The 25,163-nt window shown below is 38.6% G+C and overlaps 1 pseudogene; it reads right to left on the bottom strand.

Annotated features, from left to right (window-relative positions):
- Nucleotides 1–25,163, bottom strand: part of LOC106559764 — a 47,402-nt pseudogene that overhangs the window by 16,045 nt on the left and 6,194 nt on the right.

Below are 25,163 nucleotides of genomic sequence, written 5' to 3' on the forward strand. Positions count from 1 at the left end.
ATCATTATGCTAGTTGTACCCCAGGAACTTTTAACCTGGTAGGAAGACAGACATGGAAACACTTTAATAAACGATTGCTAAACCCAGTCCCAAGTACCAAGGCCTTGATATGGTTGGTCTAGCCACCTTCCCTCAGTAGCTCAGTGTTTCGTGCCCTTTCTTTCCTGTGTTATATACCCAGTCTCCTCCCGGGAGTATAACTGAGGGCGCTTAGTTCCACCTTCTAATCACAACCAATTCAAGCATCTCCTACCCTCCTTATTTCCTTGCTTACGAAACAGGGAAAGAATAAGTGCCCCATCTATAACATGTGATGCTTCCTCCATAGGCACACTGTGTAATACCAGAGCCCCTGGCCATAAGTCCAAAGAATCTGGGTTTTTCTGGGGCAGGGATAGGAAGTGGGGAAAATTATATATCTGTGATCTTGCAAATTACTTCCTACTGCTCTACCAACGGTGGCAATGGAAGGGCAGCGGAAGATGTAAACTTGAAGACAAGGGATTTCACTGTTAGCCAGTGAAAACAGAATTCCATGCAATGAACTTGCTTTCATAAAATAGGATTCAGTAGTTCATTTTTATTGGTATTTGTATTAATCTATTTGTACTCATTTAATCTATTAATGTAGATTAAAAAGTAACTAACCTTGGGCACAGTTGGTTGAGTGTCTAACTCTTGGTTTCAACTCACGTGGTGATCTCAGGGTGGGGATCTCAAGGCTGTGAGATCAAGCCCCGCCTCAGGCTCTGCGCTCATCGTGGAGAGCTTAAGATTCTCTTTTCCCTCTGCTTCTCCTCACCACGTTCTCTCTCTTTCCCTAAAAAGAAAAAAAAAAAAGTGACTAACCTTTAAATTTCACTTTTATATGCTTTTATTTGCTCTCGTACTTTATTGTCCTAAAATACCACCTACTATGACAGTGGCATGTAAGCTTTAATTAATTTTTTAATTTTATAGCGAAGTATAATTGCATTTTCTATTGTTTTATGAGTTGTGTTGTAATGCAAAATTGTGATTAAAAATTTATTATAAAACTATGTGTGTTGTATAAATAGAAGTAGTTGGGAAATAAAAAAAAAATTACCCTGTTTTTTCCTCTCAAATTCTACTTCCCAGAAGCCACATCACTTTAAGGATGACTGATTTTTCTCCACAAATCCCATAAATGACACACACACACACACACACACACACACACCTTATAATTAGCGTTCACCACTAAACAATCTGTTCAATCATATAAATATTCATAGTTTTGATGTACTATGTAGTATGTTTAACTCTATTGAAGTACAATCAGAATAATTTTAGCTTTTTCACTATTACAAACACTGCTATAATAAATTTGTAACATATAATCTTGCCTGATTATGTGATATATCTCTAAGGCAGACTTCTAGAAGTGGAATCAATGGGTCAGTGAGTAAACATATTTGAAATTCAGACAGATACTAGGAAAATGCCGTTTAAAAAGGTTGTGCCCGCCTGTGCTCTCACCAGCAGCATGTATCTGAGAGTGCCTGTTTGTAACCTTTGCCAGTCCGGTAGTCAGCATGGTACAACATTGTTTTGTTAATATGCAGTTCTTTCATCATGAATGGGATCTAGCACCTTATCATATATTTATTAACCATTTGTATTTCTGTTTTTTTGAACTATATTCTTTTTGTGACTGGATTTTTTATATTGCAGATAATTTCCAAGAAGGTATATTATGTACATGTTTTTGTCATTAAATGACAAAATTATTTATTTGTTTGTTTGTTTATTTATTTATTTATTTATTTATTTATTTATTTATTTATTTATTTTTTGACAAAAATTTTTAAACCATATCATTAACATTAGACATAGATGCCAGGGTCTTATATAATGAAATGCTGACTTTTGATATGAGGAAAAGATACCCAATCCGTCTGGGTCCCTGGGACCTTCCTCCTTCCCACATTGCAGAGCACCAGTGGGTTTGCATTTGCAGCGTTGTTTTACAGTATGGGTGGATGATAGTCTCAGACATTCACATCCTCTTTACACAGCTGCACAGCATGGTTTTTGTCGTCTCAAAAACTGTAGCTCAAAAATACAAAAATTGTAGAGGATGGGCTAATTCCATGCCAACAGCACACAAAGGTTTTCAGAGGTTATGTGAGAAGGAGGTAACGAGACAGCATGACTATGCCATGTGTCGCACTAGAGAGAGGAGCTTGGCCTAGCTCTCAGGTGCACCTGTGGAAGACACAGGGGACAGGAGTTGAATGCAAAGAAGATTCTAGTCCTGGGGTGAGATACTGGGACGCCACACAAAGATTAAGCAAAGGACCTATTTGTCTTTGTTTAAATTCAGTTTAAGTAGCTCGCTAACATGGGGACACCCTTGAGCAGAACAAACCAGCTGTTTTAGTTTGTTTGTTGGTTGGTACTGGTGCTTTTTGGTGGCAAGCTCAGGTCCTGACTCAAATGAGTTCAGGCTAAAAAAGAATTCACTAGTTTATGTGAAAGGAAGTTGAGAATTAACTATTTTCAAGCATCAGTGAGTTCAGGGCCGTCCCTTATTTCTGGCTCTGGCCTGCCTTTCTCCACATGGGCTCCTTACCCCATGGGCTTTTCCTATGGTCACCAACAGCAGCAAGGTTTTACCTAACAAATGTCAGGTGATTTCTTAAGTGCTGGCAATATAAACATGAGTGAGAAGACATTATCCCTGTTATTTTTTTTCCATTTAATAAAAATTTATTATTAATTCCATTTTTAGAGAATTCATCTCCCTTCCCTTAAACAGCTAATTCCTTCTCTTCTTGGACTATTTTTGTTCTCTTCTCACCTATAACCTCTCTAGTAAATTCCAAAGTATATACAGTTTTTTACCTTTTCACTTGGATATTTCATTTCAACTTGCACAAGAATATAATTTTTTTTTTGGTAAGAATATAATCTTTATATTTTTATTGATGGTTGCCCATTTGTCCATTGATTCAATATTTTCAGTTGTTTGGGGTTTTTTTAAGAACAGTTTTAGGTTCGCAGCAAAATTCCCATATACCCTCTGCCGCAACATGCCATACAACTTCCCCTATTTATCAACACCTGGCACCAGAGTGGGACAATTGTTACAACTGATGAACCTACATTGACGTATCATTATCACCCAAAGTCTATAGTTTACATTAAGCTTCACTCTTGGTGTTGTGTATTCTATGGGTTATTACACATAAAGATGATATCCATCCATCATAATAGTATCACACAGAGTATTTTCAACACCTCTGTGCTTTGCCTGTTCATCCCTTACCAGCCCCCAACCCCACAATCTCTGACAACCACTGACCTTTTTATTGTCTCCATAGTTTTGCCTGTTCCAGAACATCATATAATCATATCATATGTAGCCTTTCCAGATTGGTTTCTGTAACTTAGTAATATGCCTTTAACAGTCTTCCATGTTCTTTTCATGCCTTGATAGCTCTTTTTTTTTTTTTTTTTTCCCAGCCCTGAATAAAATTCCATTGTCTGGAAGTACATTTACCTATTGAAGGACATCTTGGTTGATTCCAACTTTGGCTATTATGAATAAAACTGCTGTAAATATCAATGTGCAGGTTTTTGTGTGACATAAATTTTCAACTCCTTTGGATAAATACCAAAGAGCACAATTGGTGGATCATATGGTAAGAGTTTAGTTTTGTAAGATATGAACAAACTGTCTTTTTTTTTTTTTTTTTTAGTATTTTATTTAAATTCAATTAAAACTGTCTTTCAAAGTAGAGGTACTGGGGTGCCGGGGTGGCTCTGTTGTTTAAGCTTCTGCCTTCAGCTCAGGTTGTGATCCCAAGGTTCTGGGATCAAGCTTGCATTGGACTCCCTGCAGAGCTTCTCTGTCTTCTTCTGCTCCTTCCCACTACTCGTGTTCACTCTCAAATAAATTTTTAAAAAATCTTAAAAAAAACAAACAAAAACCGAATTAAAGATACCAGTTTGCATTCCTACCAGCAAAGAATGAGGGTTTTTGCTGTTCCACACCCTACCCATTGTTGGCTATTGTCAGTGTTCCAGATATTGGCTATTCTCATAGGTGTGTAGTGGTATTTCACTATTGTTTAATTTGCATTTCACGGATGACATATGATGTGAAGCATCATATGCTTGTTTGCCATCTGTGTATCTTTGGTGAAGTGCCTATTAAGATTTTTGGCCTATTTTTTTTTTATTTTTTATTTATTTATTTTTATTTATTTATTTATTTTTATTTTTTATTTTATTTATTTATTTTTAAATCAGGTTGTTTGCTTTCTTATAGTCAAATTTTAAGACTTCTTTGTTAATTTTGGATAACAATCCTTTAATATATATGTTTTGCAAATATTTTCTCCTAATCTGTGCCTTGTCTTTTTTTTTTTTTCCTTTTTAGAGATGGGGAGGGAGAGAGATGGGAGATGGGCAGAAGGAGAGGGAGAGAGGGAGTCTTAAGCAGGCTGCATGCCCAGCACAGAGCCAGGCACAGGACTGGATCTCACAACACTGAGATCATGACTTAGTCCAAAATCAAGAATCAGATGCTTAGCTGACTGAGCCATCCAGACACCCCTCTTCTCATTGTCTTGACATTGTTTTTCACAGAGCCAAAGTCTTTAATTCTAATGAAGTCTAGCTTATCCATTTCTTTTATGGACCATACCTTTGGTGTTGTATGTAAAAAGTTATCACCATACTCAAGGTCATCTAGGTTTTCTCATCTAGGTTTTCTCATATATTACCTTTTAGGAGTTTAATAGTTTTGCATTTTCCATTTAAATCTGTGATCCATTTTGAGTTAATTTTTGTGAAGGGTGTAAGGCTGAGTCTAGATTCACTTTTTTGCACGTAGATGTCCAGTTGTTTCAGTACCATTTGTTGAAAAGACTAACTTCTCCATTGTATTGCCTTTGCTCTTTTGTCACAGATCAGTTAACTGTATATATTTGGGTTTATTTCTGGGCTATTTTGTTTCTTGATATATTTGTTTAGTCTTTTGCTAATACCGCACTCTTGACTTCTGTAACTTTATAGTAAGTCTTGAAGTTGGATAGCTTCAGTTCTCCAATTTTGTCCTTTTCTTGCAATATTGGCTGGTTATTCTGGGTCTTTTGTCTCACCATATAAGCTTTAGAATTAATTTGTCAATTTTCATAAAATAAGTTACTGGGATATTTATCGGGATTCCATTGGATTTATATATCAAGTTGGGAAAAACTAATATCTTGACAATATTGAATCTTCCTTTCTATGAACATGGAATATCTCTCCACTTATTTAGTTATTTTTGTTCTTCAGAGTTTTGTAGTTTTTCCTCATATAGATTTTGTACATATTTTGTTAGACTTATACTGAAGTGTTTTATTTGGAGGGTCTGCTAATGTAAATTATATTGTGCTTTTATTTTCAGATTCCACTTGTTCATTGGTGGTATATACAAGATGATTGATTTATATATATATTAATCTTGTATTTCAGTAACTTGCTATAATCAATTGTTAGTCACAGGGCTTTTTCTCTTTTTCTTTTTTTTTTAAAGATTTTATTTTAGGGATCCCTGGGTGGCGCAGCGGTTTGGCTCCTGCCTTTGGCCCAGGGCACGATCCTGGAGACCCGGGATCGAATCCCACATCAGGCTCCCGGTGCATGGAGCCTGCTTCTCCCTCTGCCTATGTCTCTGCCTCTCTCTCTCTCTCTCTGTGACTATCATAAATAAATAAAAATTTAAAAAAATAAAAAAAAGATTTTATTTTATTTATTTATTCATGAGAGACACAGAGAGAGAAGGAGGCAGAGACACAGGCAGAAGGAGAAGCAGAGAAGCAGGCTCCATGCAGAGCCCAATGCGGGACTTGATCCTGGGACTCCAGGAGCACACGCTGAGCTGAAGGCAGGCACTATACCACTGAGCCATCCAGGGATCCCTCACAGGGCTTTTTTTTATTGTTGATTCTTTTGGATTTCCTACATAGATGATCATGCCATCTGCAAAAAGACAGTTTCATTTCTTCCTTCCCAATCTGTGTACCTTTTATTTCATTTTCTTGTCTTACGGTATTAGCTAGTACTTCCAGTATGATGTTAGAAAGGTGTGGTGAGAGGGAATATCCTTGCCTTATCCTTATCTTAGTAGGAAAGCTTTTAGTTTCTCACCATTAAGTATGAGCTGTAGATTTTTTGTAATTTTTTAAATCAAGTTAAGGAAGTTCACCTTTACCCTTAGTTTACTGAGAGTTTTTATGATGAGTGGGTGTTAGGTTTTGTCAAATGCTTTTTCTAAATCTGTTGATATGATTATGTGATTTTTCTTTTTTGGCTTGTTGACATGATGGATCACATTAATTGATTTCCTAATGTTGAACTAGCCTTGAATACCTAGGACAAATCCCACTTGGTTGTGGTACATAATTATTTCTATACATTGTTGGATTTAATATTTTGTTGAGGATTATTGCATCTATGTTCATGACAGATATAGGTCTATAGTTTTCTTTTTTTATAGTTTTTATAGTTTTTCTTTTCTTTTTTTTTAAATAGTTTTTTATAGTTTTTCTTGTAACATCTTTGTCTAGTTTTGATATTAGGGTAATGCTGTCTTTACAGAATGAGTTAGAAAGTATCTATTCTGCTTCTATCCTCTGAAGAGATTGTAGAGAATTGGTATAACTTCTTCCTCAAATGTTTGATCAAGGTAAAATTTTAAAGTACAGTTTTCTTTAAAGACTTATGTATTTATTTATGAGAGACACAGAGAGAGGCAGAAACACAGAAAGACAGAGAAGCAGGCTCCTCACAGGGAGCCCGATGCTGGACTCAATCCCCCGACCCAAGATCACACCCTGAGCCTAAGGCAGACGCTCAATGGCTGAGCCACCCAGGCCTCCCTTAAAGTACAGTTTCCATTTGAAAATTACATACTAGCATAGAGTAAAAAAGAGCTCAAATCTTAAGCAGGTATCCTGAATAATTGTCATAGGAAAATGAAGTGCTAGGTCACCTAGAAACCTGTCCTGGGCATTGTGTTAGGTGTTACACATACACACACACACACACACACACACACACACACACACCTATATGGATAAATAAATACACACCCATTTCTTTTGTTTAAAATTTAAAATTTCAATCTTCATATAATTTTAGACCTTTGTTTCAATAACTATGTAACAGTTATTCCATATTTCTATGTGGAAATAGAAAATTTCCACATATCCTTCACCTAAGATTCCTCAAATATTAATACTTTATTACATTTTCTCTTGAGACTTTCAGACATGATGGTCCATTACTCTTAAATACTTCAGCAAATATTTCCTACAAACAGGAACATTCTTTTATATAACCAGAGTATTATGATTACAATTTGGAAATTAACATTGATGCAAAAGTGTTGTCTGATATATGGATCATATTCAAAATTTGCCATTTGTCTTAATAATGTTGGCTATAGCAAAACAAAAGTCTGGGTCATATGTTGCATTCAGCTTTTATTTAATTTGAAATAATTCCACCATCTTTCTTTATCTCATGACATTGACATCTTTTTGGAGTACAAGCAATAATACATTTTGTAGAATATCCCTCAATTTAGGTTTGTCAGATGTTTCTTTATGATCAGATCTAGGATGTAGCAGACATGATGTTTTCTTCTCAATGTATCACTTCAAGAGGCATATAATACCAATTTATCCCATGTCCTTCTTTTTAAAGTACTTAGCATCTAGGATTGGTGACAGATACACAGAGGAAATAACTGTGATATAGTCTGATTAGCACAGTAAGAGAGGCGTGTGTGTGTGTGTGTGACATCTTTTATTCCTTCCCTACAATCTCTTAGCTCCCCTTTTTCTGTAGCTATTTCTGCCATAACCAACTATGTATGCGCTGCCACGGTCTTGCATCAAGTGCACAGATCATCTCTTGCTTTTTTGCACTAAGGGCTTTTTTGCTACCACCATGTGCAATGCCTGCTGCCCATCCAGCTATTTTGGCATAGGCATAGGCTGGGGAGGGTGAGGGAGCTGACACTCAGTGAGGCAACCTTCTATCACTGAGATGTAGAGCCAGTGAATCCATCATCTCCTCTTCTGTGTCAGACAATTCTGATGATTCTGAGACATAATTCACGCAGCTCCCAAAGGCCTCCTCAGTAAGACCAAGCTCCAGGTGGCCACAATATTGACCAGCTCAATAGTTCATCTTTGGATTGGTTTTCTTTTGTTCCATTTGTCATTCTTCTCCAGAATCCTCTACCCCCCTGCTCCTGTCCTCTGGAATTATTTCCCAAAGTAAACCAACTGCATCCAAGTCCTTGTCTCAGACTCTGCCTTTCAAAGGAACTCAGGATAAGATGTTTGATATAAGGAGTAGACCTAGAAAGCAGACCATCAGGAAAGGATTCTGGAATTGAATCCCCTGCCAGTTGGACACTTCCACTGCAGGTAGAAAGTGTAGGTAGTCATAACCCCTAGCCTGACTCAGGATCACTAAGGTTTCCACTGGCAGATGTTTAGAATAAGTAATGATGGAAAGTCAAGCATTTGTTCATGGACTGGGAATGGTCCTTGAACAATTTAAAGACAGGTACTTTTTAAATTCAAGTATAATTAACATACAGAGTTGTATTAGTTTTAGGTGTATAATATAATGATTCAACAATGCTATACATTTCTCAGGGCTCCTTAGGGTACCTGTACTCTTAATCTCTTCATCTGCTTTCCCCAGACCTCTCCCCACCTCCCCCCTGGCAGCCAACCATTTAAGAGTCTGTTTCTTTGTTTTATTTCTTAAATTCCACATATAAGTGAAATCATAATGATATTTGTCTTCCTCTGATTGACATATTTCAATTAGCATTATACTTTTAGGTCCATCTGTGTTACATGAATCTCTTCAAATTAGTGTTTTCATCTTGGGTGGGGGTTAAATACCTAGTAGTGTAATTACTGGATAATATGATAATTCCATTTTTAATATTTTCAGGAACCTTTATACTGTTTTCCACAGTGGCCATATCGATTTGCATTCTTCACCAACACTCATCATTTCTTGTCTTTTTTACTTTCGCCATTCTGACAGGAGTGAAGTGATAACTCATTGTGGTTTTGATTTGCATTGCCCTGATGATTAGTGATGTTGAGCATCTTTTCAAGACAGTAGTATTTGTAAGACCTTGGGATTGGCTCACTTTTGTTAAGGGCTTTTGAAGACTTTTTTAAAAAGAAAAAAAAAATAGGCTCAAGGTACCAAGTTTCAGTTCAAGACAGGCTGTGAAAATCAGAACTCCTCCAAAGCAATATTTAAAGACGTACTTATCTTTTGCACCCATGGGAAAACTGTGTTGATAATCAGATCTAAGACGGATAGATAGTATAGCTACAAGGAGACTGAATACACTGCCTTGACAAGTCCTCTATGCCAAAGGAATGGTCTTGGTAGGGAAAGAAAAGAACCCTAAGACTTGCAACTGTAGCATGTAGGTGGGCAAGTCTGAGAATTCGAACCCCCAGATTCTTTTGAACTCTCTATTAGCACAAGTGGCTCTGTGTGCTTTACTTGAGAAGAATAGCCTCTCATTTTTGGGAGACATTACAAAAACCTCAGATGAGGCAATTGCCTATAATTAAACAAAGAATAGTAAGACTTGGTTAATAATTTACGTGGAAGGATTGAGGATACAGGTGTAGGAATGAATTTTTAAAGTGTTGGGCCAAGGTGAGCAGCATATAAAGGTGGACGGGAGAGATTGAGATTGACATTTATTGACATTGAAAAATACTTTCAAGACATAGCAAGGAAACATGGAGCTAGTCCTAATATATTGCTGAGATGGTTCTCTAAAGTTTGGATAGAATGAAGGGCTATAGGAAATGAAGGAGAGATTCTAGGAATGCCCTAACTGCCTTAAGGAAGGTGTCAGAAGGCTCAGGGTGGTTAGAATAAATTTAAAATACAAGACCTGAGAATCTACCATCTGATTATGTTCCTTGTGAGGGCCCAGGAGACATACCCATCTCCAAGGCAGTCGGAAATACAGTAAAGAAGGTACCGTTGGCATCTTTGAAAAGCTCATTCATAGCTATTCACTGCAGTTGACAGTAAGAGATGCTGCTGTGGAACTGGGCTCCCCAAAATCAATTGGACTGATAAAAATCCAAAATAGCAGAGGCCAGATAGAGCACATGACAGACAGAAGGAAAATGTACATAATTATAATAATGGGCTGCAAGGTCAGAGTGGCAACCAGCGAATCTTCACCCACAGGACTCTGTGATGATGATTAATAGACCATGGTGTTCCTCAGGGCACGTTAAATGAGCATCCACTAGGGTGTTACCTGACCTATGTGTATAACCAGAAACAGTCAACAGCTGCTGAACCGAAGGCTGATGCCAGCTATCTCCATGAAATGTCACAAGCTCTCACTCACTTTACAGATCAAGCAAGTTTCAGACCTGAAACTCATCATTTGAAGGGGAGGCTGAGACCCACCACTAGTAGAACAAGTATATATATACAACAAATATATTTCCAATTATTCTCCAAAAGGACACACACAAGGAAACCGGATAGGTCAGATTCCTCTCACAGTGCTCCCATGAAGTCATAGACCCGGTTTTGCTTATCTCCCTGGTTTCCAAGTGAATGACTGGAAGGGATATACTTAGAAACTAGAAGAAACTTCATTTTGGTTTCTTGTCCTGTGCAGTGAAAATTATTATAAGTGGAAGGACCAGTGGAAGCCCCTGAAGCTGCACATTCTGACTGGCTAAGATAGTGAATCTGAAGGAATATAGCATCCTGAAAGGAAATATAGAGGCCAGTGTCCCCACTGAAGACTTAAGGGATGCGCAGGTGTTGGTAGCCATCATATCTCTGTTCGACTCACCTATTTAGCCTGTTTAGCCACTGCAAAAACCAGATCCATCATAGAAAGTTATGGTGGACTACTATGAATTTAATCTAAGAATATCTTCATCACAGCTGCTGTGCCAGATATGGCATATTTGATAGAAGATAATCACACAGCTTTTGGCACCTAGTCCATAGTTATTGCTTTAGTGAATAGGTTCTTCTCAATCCCTGTCAGTAAAAAGGAGCAAAAGCAGTTATCATTTATGTGGGAAGGGGAGCAGAACATACTCATTTTCTTGCCCCAGAGCTATGTTAACTTGCGGCTTTCTGTCACAATATATGTGGTCCACAAGAACATTGACTTTCTATAGAACATCATGCTACACTGATAAGTTGAGTAGCAAGATGCTTCCACACCTGCTGATAACCATAAATGGACAAATGCAACAGCCTTTATCCAATCAGGCTAAAGCAACGTAGGGCTTTCGCCCCTCCAAGATGAAGAAGCGGGTAAGCCACCAGATAAGCAACCTAGATGAAGCAGAGTGGTGGGAGAGAGAGAGGAAGAATATTAATTATGACCTTGAGAGCAATTGCAGCTGGTAAGGGAACGTTGCTTGTTTCTCTAACGCTCCTGTGTCAGATCTTTTGTGGGCATTGCTGTCAGCTACTGCCTTGAAGGCTCCCTGATAGACTACATGTAAGGCAGGCCACTAGCAGACCTGGGTGACACACATTGTGGAGTATACTAGACATCTCTTACGCTGACCCCAATCCAGTTGGGCAACGTGACTGATAGATGATAGCTACTACCTCTTACTTTCCACCCTGGGGCTTTTCTGCTCTGCAAACCTGGAAGTAGGAGAGTTAATAGGCCCTAAGGCAACAATATCAGTAGGGAACAAGATGCTTCCTTCCATCTATGTGGCAGCGAACAATTCCTAACTCTGCCCTCTTAGATACTCTCCTAGGCCCCTATTGCCTATAAAGGTAACCAGATCAGTAATGTACCTCTGTACTGATTTTTTGGTTACCCTGTTTTATTTCTAGTCCTCTACCCCCAAATTTTGTCCCCTGAGATCATGTCCCAAACTAAGTGAATATGAATGTGAACCTTGTCTCAGATTCTTCTTTTTATAAACCCCAGCAAAGACACCAAAGTAAGATGGAACCCCAAATGTGATGCTATAAGGTTTTTCAAAGAAAATAACAATTGAGTTATGCCTTAAAGTCTCACCTAAAGATTTTCCATGTGGATAAGAGGGAAGAGTGTTCTGCGTAGAAGTAAAAGCGTGGAGAAAAGCAAAGAGGCAGGAAAAGGTGTGGCATATTCAGGAAATCTTAAGCGTTTCACAGTGGTAGAAGCAACAGGGTCATGTACTGGAGGTGGCAGGGGATGTGCAGGGATAAACAGGACACAGGGAATTTTGTGTGCCACGCTAGCTGGGACTTCTTTTGTAAACAATGAAGAAACAATTACATTAATCCTTTTACCAAACTTTCTGCCTAGCCTGAAGGATTGTGAAAACCAGCTTACTTTTTAATTTCCAATTGAAACAGGAGTTGCCATTATCTATGAACACTTAAAGATGAAGCTGTCCTGAGAGAGCTCATTGAAAATTCTAGAGAAGATGTATGGTGACATAAAGTAGACACTGTTGGGGTGCCTGGGTGGTGCAGTCAGTTAAGCATCCGACTCGGTTTCAGCTCAAGTCGTGATCTCAGGGTGGAGCCCCCATGTTGGGCTCCCTCTCAGTGAGGAGTCTGGATAAGACTTTCTCTCCCTCTACTCCTCCCCACCACTCACTTTCTCAAATAAAACTTAAACAAAACAAAACAAAACAAAACAAAACCAAACAGACACTGTTGACTGCCTATCCAAATCCATTTCTTCTCCCCTCTCCTTTCTTGCTGAAAAGGGTCCCAATTTTGTTTGTGCATACGGGCCATACAGTTGGAGCAAGAGAAGGGCTTCCGGACTTCAGGCGACAGTCTAAGCCAGAGGTTAGCAAACTTTTCCTGTAAAGAACCAGATAGTAAATATTTTAGGCTTTATGAGCAATATGGTCTCTGTTTCAACTACTCAACAATACTGTTGTAGTGTGAAGGGCAGTCTTTAATAATGCTAAACTTTATTTATGACACTGAACTTTGAATTTCACCTAATTTTAAAAAAAATGTTTAAAGATTTTAATTCCAGTAAAATCAACATACAGTGTTATATGAGTATCAGATGTACAACATAGTGATTCAACAATTGTATACATTACTCACTGCTCATCTACCTCCTCTCTGGTAACCATCAGTTTGTTTCCTATAGTTAAGAGTCTGGAAAAAAAAAAGTGTGTTTTTTGTTCTTTTTTTTTCTTAAATTCCACATATGAGTAAACTCAAATGGTATTTGTCTCTGATTGACTTATTTCACTTAGTGCTATACTCTCTAGATCCATTCATGTTGTTGTAAATGGCAAGATTTCATTCCATGGCTGAGTAATATTCTATTATATGTATATAGTCCTTCCTTATCCATTCATCTACTGATGGACATTTGGGTTGCTTCCAAATTTGGCCATTATAAATAGTGCATATACCTTTCCAAATTAGTGTTTTTGTATTCTTTGGGAATATACCCAGTCATGGAATTACTGGATTGTATAGTAATTCTATTTTTTTTTTTTTTTAATTTTAAAGGAAACTCCAGGACAGCCCAGGTGGCTCAGTGGTTTAGCGCCGCCTTCAGCCCAGGGCGTGATCCTGGAGACCCAGGATCGAGTCCCACATCGGGCTCCCTGTATGGGGCCTGCTTCTCCCTCTGCCTGTGTCTCTGCCTCTCTCTCTCTCTCTGTGTCTCTCATGAATAAATAAAATCTTAAAAATAAATAAAAATAAAGGGGGGACGCCTGGGTGGCTCAGTGCTTGAGCACCTGCTCCTGGCCTATGGCGTGATCTGCAGTCTCAGGATCGAGTCCCACATCAGGCTCCCTGCCTGGAGCCTGCTTCTCCCTCTGTCTACATCTCTGCCTTTCTCTCTTTGTGTCTTTCATGAATAAATAAATTTTTAAAATCTTAAAATAAATAAAAATAAAGGAAACTCCATACTGTTTTTCACAGTGGCTACATCAGTTTGCATTCCCACCCACAGTGCACAAGCGTTTCTTTTTCTCCACATCCTTGCCAATACTTGGTATTTCTTGTGGTTTTGATTTTAGCCATCCTGACAGGTGTGAGGTGATAGCTCATTGTGGTTTTAATATGCATTTCCCTGATTGTTAGTGATTTTGAGCATCTTTTTCATGTGTCTGTAAGTTATTTGTATGTCTTCTTTGAAGAAATGTCTGTTCATGTCTTCTGCCCATTTCTTAATTGGATTATTTGGGGTTTTTGTTGTTGTTGTTAAGTTGTATAAGTTCTTTATATACTCTGGATACTAACCCCTGATGTCATTTACAAATATCTTCTCCTTTTCAGTTGATTGTCTTTTTGTTTTGTTGATCATTTCCTTTACTGTGTGGAGGCTTTTTATTTTGATGTAGTTCCAATAGTTTATTTTTGCTTTTATTTCCCTTGCTTCAGGGGATATATCTAGAAAATTGTTGCTCTGGCTGGTGACAGAGAAGTTTACTGCCTGTGCTCTCTTCTAGGATTTTTTTTGGGAAATATTTTATTAATTTATTTAAGAGAGAGAGAGAGCAGGGGGAAGGGGCACAGGGAGAGAGAGAGAATCTCAAGTGACTCCACATGCAGCTGTACAGTTTTCCCATTTGTTGGGAAACCATTTGTTGAAGAGACTTTTTCCCATTGCGAAGTCTTGCCTCCCTTGTTGTAGATTAATAGACCATATACATGTGGGTTTATTTCTGGTCTCTCTATTCTGTTCTATTGATCAATGTGTCTATTTTTGTGCCAGTACCATACTGTTTTGAATATAACAGTTTTGTAGCATATCTTGAAATCTGGAATCATGATACCGCCAATTTTGTTCTTTTTCAAGGTTTCTTAGGCTATTCAGGGTTTATTATGGTTCCATACAAATTTTAGGATTATTTATTCCAGTTCTGAGAAAAATGCTGTTGGTATTTTGATAAGAATGGCATTAAATTGGGGATCCCTGGGTGGCTCAGCGGTTTAGCACCTGCCTTTGGCCCAGGGCACGATCCTGGAGTCCCGGGATCGAGTCGCATGTCAGGCTCCTGGCATGGAGCCTGCTTCTCTCTCCTCCTGTGTCTCTGCCTCTCTCTCACTCTCTCTCTCATAAATAACTAAGTCTTAAAAAAAAAAGAATGGCATTAAATCTAGACTGCTTTGTGTAGCATGGACATTTTAACAATATTATTCTCTCAATCTGTGAGCATAGATTATCTTTCCATTTCTTTGTGTCATCTTTAATTTCCTTCATCAATATCTTATAGGTCAGAGTATAGGTCTTTCACCTCCTTGGTTAAGTTTATTCCTAGATATTTCATTATTTTTGGTGAAATTATAAATGAGACTATTTTCTTAATTTCTCTTTCTGCTGCTTCATTATTAGTGTATAGAAATGCAACAGATTTCTGTATATTGATTTTGTATTCTGTGACCTTACTGAATTCATTTATCAGTTCCATCAGCTTTTTGGTGGGGTCTTTTGGGTTTTCTGTATATAGTACAATGTCATCTGCAAACAGTGAAAGTGTTAGTTCTTCCTTACCAGTTTGGATGCCTTTCATTTCCTTTTTCTTGTCTGATTGCTGTGGCTAGTACTTCCAGTACTATGTGGAATAGAAGTGGTGAGAGTGGACATCTTGTATTGTTCCTGACCTTAAGGGAAAAGTTTTTAGTTTTTCACCATTGAGTATGATATTAACTGTGGGTTTTTCATGTGTGGCCCTACTTTTTTTGGGTGTTTTATCATGAATGGATGTCAAATACTTTTTCTGCATCTATTAAAATGATCATTTGGTTTTTATCTTTTCTCTTGTTGATGGGATGTGTCATGTTGATTGATTTGCAAATATTGAACCATCTTTGCATCCCAGGATGCAATGAAACAGCTTCTACTTCATCAATCTGTTCTATTGGTTTTATAGTTTCTATTTCATTTATTACTGCTCTAATCTTTATTTTCTCCTTCCTTCTACTGGCTTTGGGTTTTGTTTGTTCTTTTTCTGCTCCTTTAGGTGTAAGGTTAGGTTATTTATTTGAGATTTTTCTTGCTTCTTGAGGTAGGCCTGTCTTGCTATAAAATTCCCTCTTACAGAAGCTTTTGCTGCATCCCAAAGATTTTGGACTGTTGTGTTTTCATTTTAATTTATCTCCATATATTTTTAAATTTCCTCTTTTTAAATATTTTATTTATTTATTTATGAGAGACACAGAGAGAGAGGCAGAAGCAGGCTCCCTGCAGGGAGCCCAATGTAGGACTCAATCCAGGACCCCAGGATCACTACTTGAGCCAAAGGCAGACACTCAACCACTGAGCCACCCAGGTGTTCCTAATTTCCTCTTTGATTTCTTGTTTAGTAGCATGAAATTAGTAGTATGTTATTTAACATCTATATATTTGTGTTTTTTCCAGATTTTTTTCTTGTGGTTGATTTCTAGTCTCATAGCATTGTGGTCAGAAAAGATGCATGGTATGATCTCAGTCTTTTTTAATTTGTTGAGACTTGTTCTGTGGCCTAACGTGATCTATCTTGCAGAATGTTCCAAGTGCACTTGAAAAGAATGTGTATTCTGCTGTTTTAGGATGGAATGCTCTAAATATGCCTGTTAGATCCATCTGGCCCGATGTGTCATTCAAAGCCATCATTTTCTTGTTGATTTTCTGTTTGGATGATCTACCCACTATAGTAACTGGAGTGTTAACATTCTCTACTATTACTGTATTACTATCAGTTACTTCCTTTACGTTGGTTCTAAGCTGCTTTATGTATTTGAGTATACTCATGTTGGACACAAATATTTATAATCATTATCTTCTTGTTGAACTGTTCCTTTTATTATTATGTAGTGTCCTTCTCTGTCTCTTGTTACAGCCTCTGTTTTAAAGTCTACTTAGTTTCATATAAGTATTGCTACCCCAGCTTTCTTTTCACTTCCATGCATGATATTTTTCCATCCCTTCACTTTCAATTTGCATGTATTTTTAGGTCTAAAATGAGTCTCTTATAGGCAGTAGATAGATGGGTCTTGCTTTTTATCCATTCTGTCATCCTATGCCTTTTGACTGGAGGATTTAACCCATTTACATTCAAAGTAATTATTGGGAAGTATGTACTTGTTCAATTTTATTGTCTTATGGTAGTTTGTCTAGTTCTTCTCATATTCTCTTATCTATGGTTAGCTGGTTTTCTGTAATGATATACTTGGATTCCTTTATTTTTGCATACCTATTACCAGTTTTTGATGTGTGGTTACCATTAGGTTTATATATAATATCTGAAGATATAGCAGTCTGAATTAAGTTGATGAACGCTTAAGTTTAAACCCATTCTAAAAGAGCTAAATTTTTACTCTTCTTCCCCTCCGTGTTTTAGGTATATGGTATCATACTTTAAATCCTTTCATTTTGTGAATCCCTCGACAGATTTTTATAGTTATACTTAATTTTGCTGCTTTTGTACTTCCTACTTCTCTTACTCCTGCTTATGGTCTATCTTTTCCTTTCAGAGTCCCCTTTCACATTTCTTGCAAGGCTCATTTAGTGGTGATGAATACCTTTAACTTTGTTTGGGAAACTATTGCATTTTATATTTGAATTATAGCCTTGCTGGATAGTGCATTCTTGGTTTCAGGTTATTTTCTTTCAACACTATGAATGTATCATGCCATTCTTTTCTGGCCTGCAAAGTGCCTGCTGAAAAATCAGTTGATAGAAGGTTTTCCTTGTAACTGTTTTCTTTCGCTGCTTTAAAAAAATCTATCACTACTCTCTGCCATTTTAAGGTCTTGGTATGGACCTCTTTGGGTTGATTTTATTGTTCTTTGTGCCTCTGGCTCTAGATTTGTTTCCTTCCTCAGATTTGGGTAGTTTTTAGCTATTACTTCCTCAAATTTTCTGCCCTCTTTTCTCTCTCTTACCCTTCTGGGATCTCTATAATGTGAATGTTAATATGCTTGATGGTGTCACTGAGTTCCCTAAATCTATTTTCATTTGTTGCTCTATCCTCTTTTGGTGATCCATTCTTCTGCTTCCTTTAGTCTACTCTTTATTCCCTCTAGTGTATTTTTTTCCTTCTAGTGTATTTTTATTTGTTATTGAGTTCATCTCTGATTGGTTCTTTTTTTATGTTTTCTATCTCTTTGTTGAGGAGCTCACTGAGATCCTCTACTCTTTTCTCTAGGCCACTGTGTATTTTTATGACCACTACTTTAAATTCTCTATCAGGCATATTACTTATCTCTGTTTTGTTTAGCTCTCTTGCTGTGATTTTTGTCTTGTTCTTTCATTTGGAATATATTCCTCTGTGTCCTCATTTTGGGTAACTCTGTGGCTATTTTTTAATATTTTAGGAACATCAGCTATATCTCCTGCTTTTGAAAGTAGTGGTCTTATGAAGAAGAGGTCCTGTGGTGCATTGCAGTGCAATGTCCTCTGATCACCAGAAACTGGCACTTCAGAGGTGTCTCCTATGTGTTGTGCGCACTCAATTGTTGTGGTTAAGCCACGTTTGCCTTTAGTCCAATCATTTGCAATGGCTTTCTTTGCCTTTTGTGGATAGGGTTTGGTCCAGTCTGGGGCCACCTTGGACTTGAGTCAGACCAGGAATTTGCGGGAACTGAGGTAGCACCAAACTCCCTGTGTTGTCCCCGAGAAGCTTTTGTTGGTAGTTGGGGTTGCAATCAGACCAGATGTCTGCCCCTGCCCACTGCTAGGGCCCCAGTTGAACTAGTGCATGTAGTTTTCTTCCTGTCTCCTTGGGACAGAATCACTTTGGAATGGTGCTGCTCTCTGTCATGGCTGTTTGCACACTATTATGCTTGTGGTGCTGCTTTGGATGGACACCCATGTATGTTGCAAGGGGCAGGGCTGCAGTTGACCTTGAGGGCAGGATGTGTTAGTCCAATGCAGAAGGGGACCCGCAGTAGTTCAGGATCTGCTAAGGTCAGACTGGAGGGGGCAGGCCTATATAAGAGCATGGGGGGAGGGCATGAGTATGGGGGGAGGGCATGCTGTTAGCACAGTCTCCACCTAGCTTGCTATCTCCCCCTGCAGGTATTAGTGTATCTAGGCTGGGGAGCAAGGGAAGGAAATGGCACCCTCTGGCTCTTTTGTTCTTGGGGAAATCTCCCAAAGATCCCTGACCCTCTAGCACAGGCTCTGAGGTTAGTAAACATATTTTCCTCCCATATATCCTAGGCATTTTTCAAACTGTTGCTTCTATGCTGTATCTCCATGGGGCTGTTTATTGTGTTGTCTCTTTAAGGGCAGGGACTCAGTTTTCTAGCACCCTTTCATCTCTTCCAGGTGTTGAAGTTCTAGGTGTTAAGCCCCACTGACTGCAATAACTTGAAAAGTTCGGCCCCTCTGGTTTTTAAAGCCAAGTTATGGGAATTCGTCTTCCCAATGCAGGTCCCCCATGGCTGGGGTGCCTGGCATAGGGTCTGCTCATCTCCCTTCTCCATGCCTGTAGTATCCCTCCCTCCTGTGGACAGTCCTGTGAGTCTGTTTGCCCCCCCCCCCCCCCCCCCCCCGCTTTTTTAAAGATTTTATTTATTTCTGAGAGATACACACAGAGAGGCAGAGACATAGGCAGAGGGACAGGCAGGCTCCCTGCAGGGATCCTGATCGGGACTTGATCCCAGGACCCTGGGATCACAACCTGAACCAAAGGCAGATGCTCAACCACTGAGCCACCCAGGAGTCCCGAGTCTGTTTGGCTCCTGATTGTGTCTCTGTCCTTCCTATCCTCTTTGATGTGGCCTTTCTTCTACAATTAGCTTAGAGAGTGTGTTCTGCTGGTCTTCAGGACGCTTTCTGGGTTCTCTATACTGATGTGGATATTATCTAGCTATATCCATGGGACAAGGTGAGCCTAGGATACTCCTACTCTGCCATCTTCCCTGGAAGTCACCCAATTTTTCTGTATCACAAAATATTTTTCTTTTGATTTTTTTGCAACTATTTAAGAATTTAAGACCCATAGCCTGTGGCCCCTACAAAAATAGGCAATGAGCCAGATTTGCTCATAAGCCATAGCTTACCAACTCCTTGTATAAACTAATCAGGGTGGTCTAATTTCCTTTGCCAAAATTGGCTTTACTGTGGACAGGTAGTTGAATCTTGACCAATGCAATCTGAGGAATGGTATGTTGCAAGCTTTCCTTGATTTAAAAAAGAGGCACATGAGAAGGAACAGTCCTTTTATTGCCTGTAGATATTGCTATATGATGAATAATGCCTACAGCTGCTATAGCCATGTTGCAGCCATGAGGCTTCTTGCCTTTTTACTGAGAATAGCAGAGGAGAAAGAAAGAATCAGATTGAATCTTCATATTAATGAGCTGTGGAACTAACCTGGAAATTACTTGAATTCTCCTTAGGAGGATTACTCAAATTACTCAAGTGTTGAATTAACTTGACTGTAGCTTCTTGTTATAAGAAACACTAAAGGTCCTTACTATAATAGCTACTTTTAGTCAAGTTTTCTGTTACTTGAAGCCAAAAATATTCTGATACTAAAGGACTCTGGGGAATACTACGTAAGCCATTAAATAGAATAAAATAGAACTATAAATGCTGCAATGGAAGGATATTTAAATCAAATTAAGTGGAAAAAAGCAATGTATGTAACAGTTTGCACAGTTAGGATATCATCTCAAGGATATATAGGTATATACATTAAAATTTGGGGGAAGACTATGATTAATTATGATTCGCTCTGGGAAGTGTTATTGGAATGAATGGGGAGGAAAAAGACTTAATTTTAATTGTGGATATTACCTATTGTTTAAATGTTTTAAAAAGATGTGCAATTATTACTTTCCAAATTGAAAAGCTCATTAAAAAACAGAAACTTGTTAACATCTAGATAAGCAAATATTGTGACCAGGATTCTGCAGGAGTCTGGAGATAGAGCAACTCAATGCTAATGCCCAAAATGTAGTAAGGCCCTATATTCAGATAAACGATTTCACTTCTATTTTATTCTCTTAATGTGGTATCTTGATCTATGCCACCATCTCTCTGAGTGAAGCTTAGAAAAGTATAATCTAGAAGAGCAGAGCAGAGCATAACAGATACTGCAACTACAACAGTTTAGCTCCTCTTATCTTTCTGAGAGACTGAATATCTAATGGATTGCCTTTGGGTGTTACAACTGCATCTTGTCTCAATTACCATGTGTGTTAATGATTTAAAAGTGGGGGAAAAGGGTACTCAGTAATGGAAGTCTTTCCTTAAGTTTTACTAGTGAGACTTCATTATCTGGGAATGATTTGGGTAAGGAAGATAAAAGAGAAAATCAAGAATACTGAGAAGAAGATAAAATAAAAAGAAGATCTACAGCATGAGGGGTTTAGAATAGCAATCAGGAAGAAATTTCTGATAGTAAAAACTATTACCAACAGAACAGAACAGAGGTTAATTACACACATTGTGGACTTTTCATTATGACAGTTTAAAAGGAAATTATCATCTGTGTAGGATGGTAGTATCACTAGAATCACAAAGATGAAGGAGAGGTTACAGAGCACCTATTCCAAGTCTCTTCATTTTACAGATGACAAAACTGAGACTAAGAAATTAAAGCGACAAAGATCATCCAGTTAATTAGCTACAAAGCCAGAACCAGTGTTCAGTTTCTTATAATAGACTTTATGCCACATTTACTGAGAATTGTCTGAAGGCAGTAGAATAAACTAGACGTCCTTTATAGCTTAAAGATATTACCCAAGAACTAAACCTAATTTATCACAACCAGGGATTTTTTTTTTCACCTGGGGTCCTTGCTCAGGAAGTCTTGAACCCTTTGATATTTATGCAAAATTATGTGTGTGTATGTATGCTTGGAAATCTGTAGTTTCCAGTGCCTTCTTATGATGGACTACTTTAACATCAAGTACCCCAAAAGCTGAATTTGAGATTAATCTCAGAGAATGAAAGTAGGAAAAATCATGCAATCGATGAGGTGATCAGTTAGAAACTAACCTCAGCAAAAAGGGGTGGAGGAGTTAAGGGGACTCTCCAGGTTCAGGGATGCATGAATATTCTCTAGAGCATCTGGTTATATCAGCATATCAAAAGTTGACTGTGTATGGAGGAAAGCTCTCATGTGTTGGGGATTTTTGAAAGTCCAGGTGGCCAACTAAAAGTGCACAAGACTTTTTCTCTTTAATACCTGCCCTCCTCCTCTCAAAAAAGTTCTAGAAAATTCACCAGTTCGGCAACCGAAAAATGAAAGGGGCACACCCTCAAAGTTAAAAAAGAAAAATAAAAAAACTTGCAGGCACACAAAGAAACATGAACATTCTGAAATACCAAATTATGAGATTAGCACAAACATCCCCAAATTCGTAGAGAAATAAACCTAATGCATCTCCTTATATTTTTCATTTTCTCAGTGTACATTACTAGAAATAGCTGTAAGAAAGGCTGGTGAAATGGAGAAAGTGACCTAGGGGTCTGACTCTAAAGAAGGGCTACTCACTAAAATGGGGAGACCATCTGATATCTGAGATTATGTTTTTTTTTTTGATGGGAATTCTCAGCTAGGACAAACAATCAGCAGAGAGAGTATGGCTCAAGTTTTCTAACACAAGTTTTATCTTTCCACACCAGAGCTTATCTCTCCTCCCTCCCATTTCCTTGAGGTACAGAAGAGTAAACAGAAGATGAAATACTCTGCTAACAGAAACTGAGTAGAAACCAAACTGGACTCAGAGATGAAGGAAAGGAAGTAAAAACGTCATCCACTCGGTATCACAGCAAATAGAAGGTCTTTCAAGAGCTATCCAAGCCTGAGCAAGAAGCAAAGAAATGGCATGGCTACCATGTACGCAGGTTATAGCCAGACTGTATGTAACTTTCCCCAGGTCACAGAATTAAGATGGAAGCATTGGGATTCAAATCCAGGGGGTCTGATTAGCCTGGAAAATCTGGATAGAAAAGTGTTTGATTTACTAAACTCTTTCCTAAATGAGATAAAGCTGTTGAGCCAGCTGACTTCCAACTCAGTTTGACCCTTAGATGTCAACAAGCCAACGAAAGAAAGGGACTGTGGTTCCTGTTCTCATAGCCATAGGGGACAAAAATCATTCAGCATCTCTCTCTCCCATGATGGACCAGAAGCCTGGGGACAAAAATCATTCAGCATCTCTCTCTCCCATGATGGACCAGAAGCCTGGGGTAAGAGGTCAGGGACAGCAATGCTGGGGAACATTATGGGCGAGGCCTGGTCACAGTCTAGCTCTACAATAGCTACCACACACTCACACTGCCCTAATGAAGTCCTGCTATAAAAGTTTATGCCTTTTAATGCTTGCTTAAACAGGAGCCTTGGCAGAGGTCCAGCATAGCAGTCAAGGCCCTATTAGCACAACTGTCGCCCTTTCCATTACTAAGTTAAACATGCCTGAAACACGAGTATCCTGTTCTAGAATCTGGGTGACAAGAGAATGGATGTCATAGTTGGGGCCATTTCCTTCATGCATCACAACAACCAGAGCCCTATTTTTTTTTTTTTAAGACAAAATGTGAAGAACACTCAATTTATTCCTGCCACAGGTTTGATCTGTAGTCTTGTAGTCCAGTAGTTTCTGAAAAACATAAATGACACTAACTAAATGACATACAGGGTGCAAGCAGAGGGTGGGCAGAGATGTAGAAAAGATGTGGAAAGGATGCCTGGGTGGCTCAGCGGTTGGGAGCCTGCCTTTGGCTCAGGTCGTGACCGTGGCGTCCCAGGATCAAGTCCCGCATTGGGCTCCCTGCAAGGAGACTGCTTCTCCCTCTGCCTGTGTCTCTCATGAATAAATAAATAAAATCTTTTTTTTAAAAAAAGAAAGAAAAGATGTGGAAGATCACTGAAAACATGTTTTGACCTTTCCAGATTTCCCCTGATTCAGAGGGCAATGGCACAGTTTCTCTCAACTGCTTTCAATGCCTCATGGTAACCACACAAAAGATGTATTTTTATTTTATTTTATTTTTAAAAAATATTTTATTTATTCATTCACAAGAGACAGAGAGACAGAGAGAGAGAGAGAGAGGCAGAGACACAGGCAGGGGAGAAGCAGGCTCCATGCAGGGAGCCTGATGACGTGGGACTTGATCCCAGGTCTCCAGGGTCACGCCCTGGGCTGAATGTGGCACTAAACCGCTGAGCCACCTGTGCTGCCCAAAAGATATATTTTTAATAATAACTAACTTCATTTCCTCTTAAAGTTGTGGCTAATTTTAAGTACTATGTAGATAGTCAATGACAAGAAATTTCCTGGGATTGTTGAATTGTTATATAAAAGCTAGTAGTGTATATGACATTGGATCAAAGAGGTAATTTTATGGCAACAAAACTATCTTTCTATCCAGTCATGATAACATAATCAACTAGCGGGGATCTCTGGGTGGCGCAGAAGTTTGGCGCCTGCCTTTGGCCCAGGGTGCGATCCTGGAGACCCGGGATCGAATCCCACATTGGGCTCTCGGTGCATGGAGCCTGCTTCTCCCTCTCCCTGTGTCTCTGCCTCTCTCTCTCTCTCTCTCTCTCTCTCTCTGATTATCATAAATAAATTTAAAAAAATTAAAAAAAAACAAAACAAAAAAAAACCCATAATCAACTAGCATATATCAACCTAACAGCTTATTACCTGTTGTCTACATATTTGATTTCGGGGCCCATTGATACATCATTAATTATCTGCAAACTACCTCATATGTAGATGTCCTACAGAATCCCATGTAGCCATCATATTAATTCACTGTAAAGTGTTAACTTACCTGTAAAAGGGATATATCTACCATACTTACTTCTTAGCTTCGTATGAGGAATAAATGGGATCATGTACATGAAGGATCTAGAATAATGACTGGTACCTAGAATATGTACCATTAGTCAGGGCTCTTCCAGGGAATAGAATTCCCTCCATATGATGCAAAGAAAGAAGTGTTAGTGAAAGTACAGTGGTGTGGGTAGGGTGAAGAGAATGAGCAAGGGCTGGTAGGAACCCAGAGACTAGCAATGCTCCTCAGGCTGAGGGGACATGGGAAAGAGCCAGCTGCCAGCTAGAACTGTAGAAGAGGGACCACCAGGTAGGCATTAGGCTAAGGGGGATGAAACTGCTGACAGGGAAGGTTTGTCACAGCAGAGGGGGGATGG

This window comes from Canis lupus, chromosome 15, assembly GCF_011100685.1.
Source record: "Canis lupus familiaris isolate Mischka breed German Shepherd chromosome 15, alternate assembly UU_Cfam_GSD_1.0, whole genome shotgun sequence".
Classification (NCBI taxonomy): domain Eukaryota; kingdom Metazoa; phylum Chordata; class Mammalia; order Carnivora; family Canidae; genus Canis; species Canis lupus.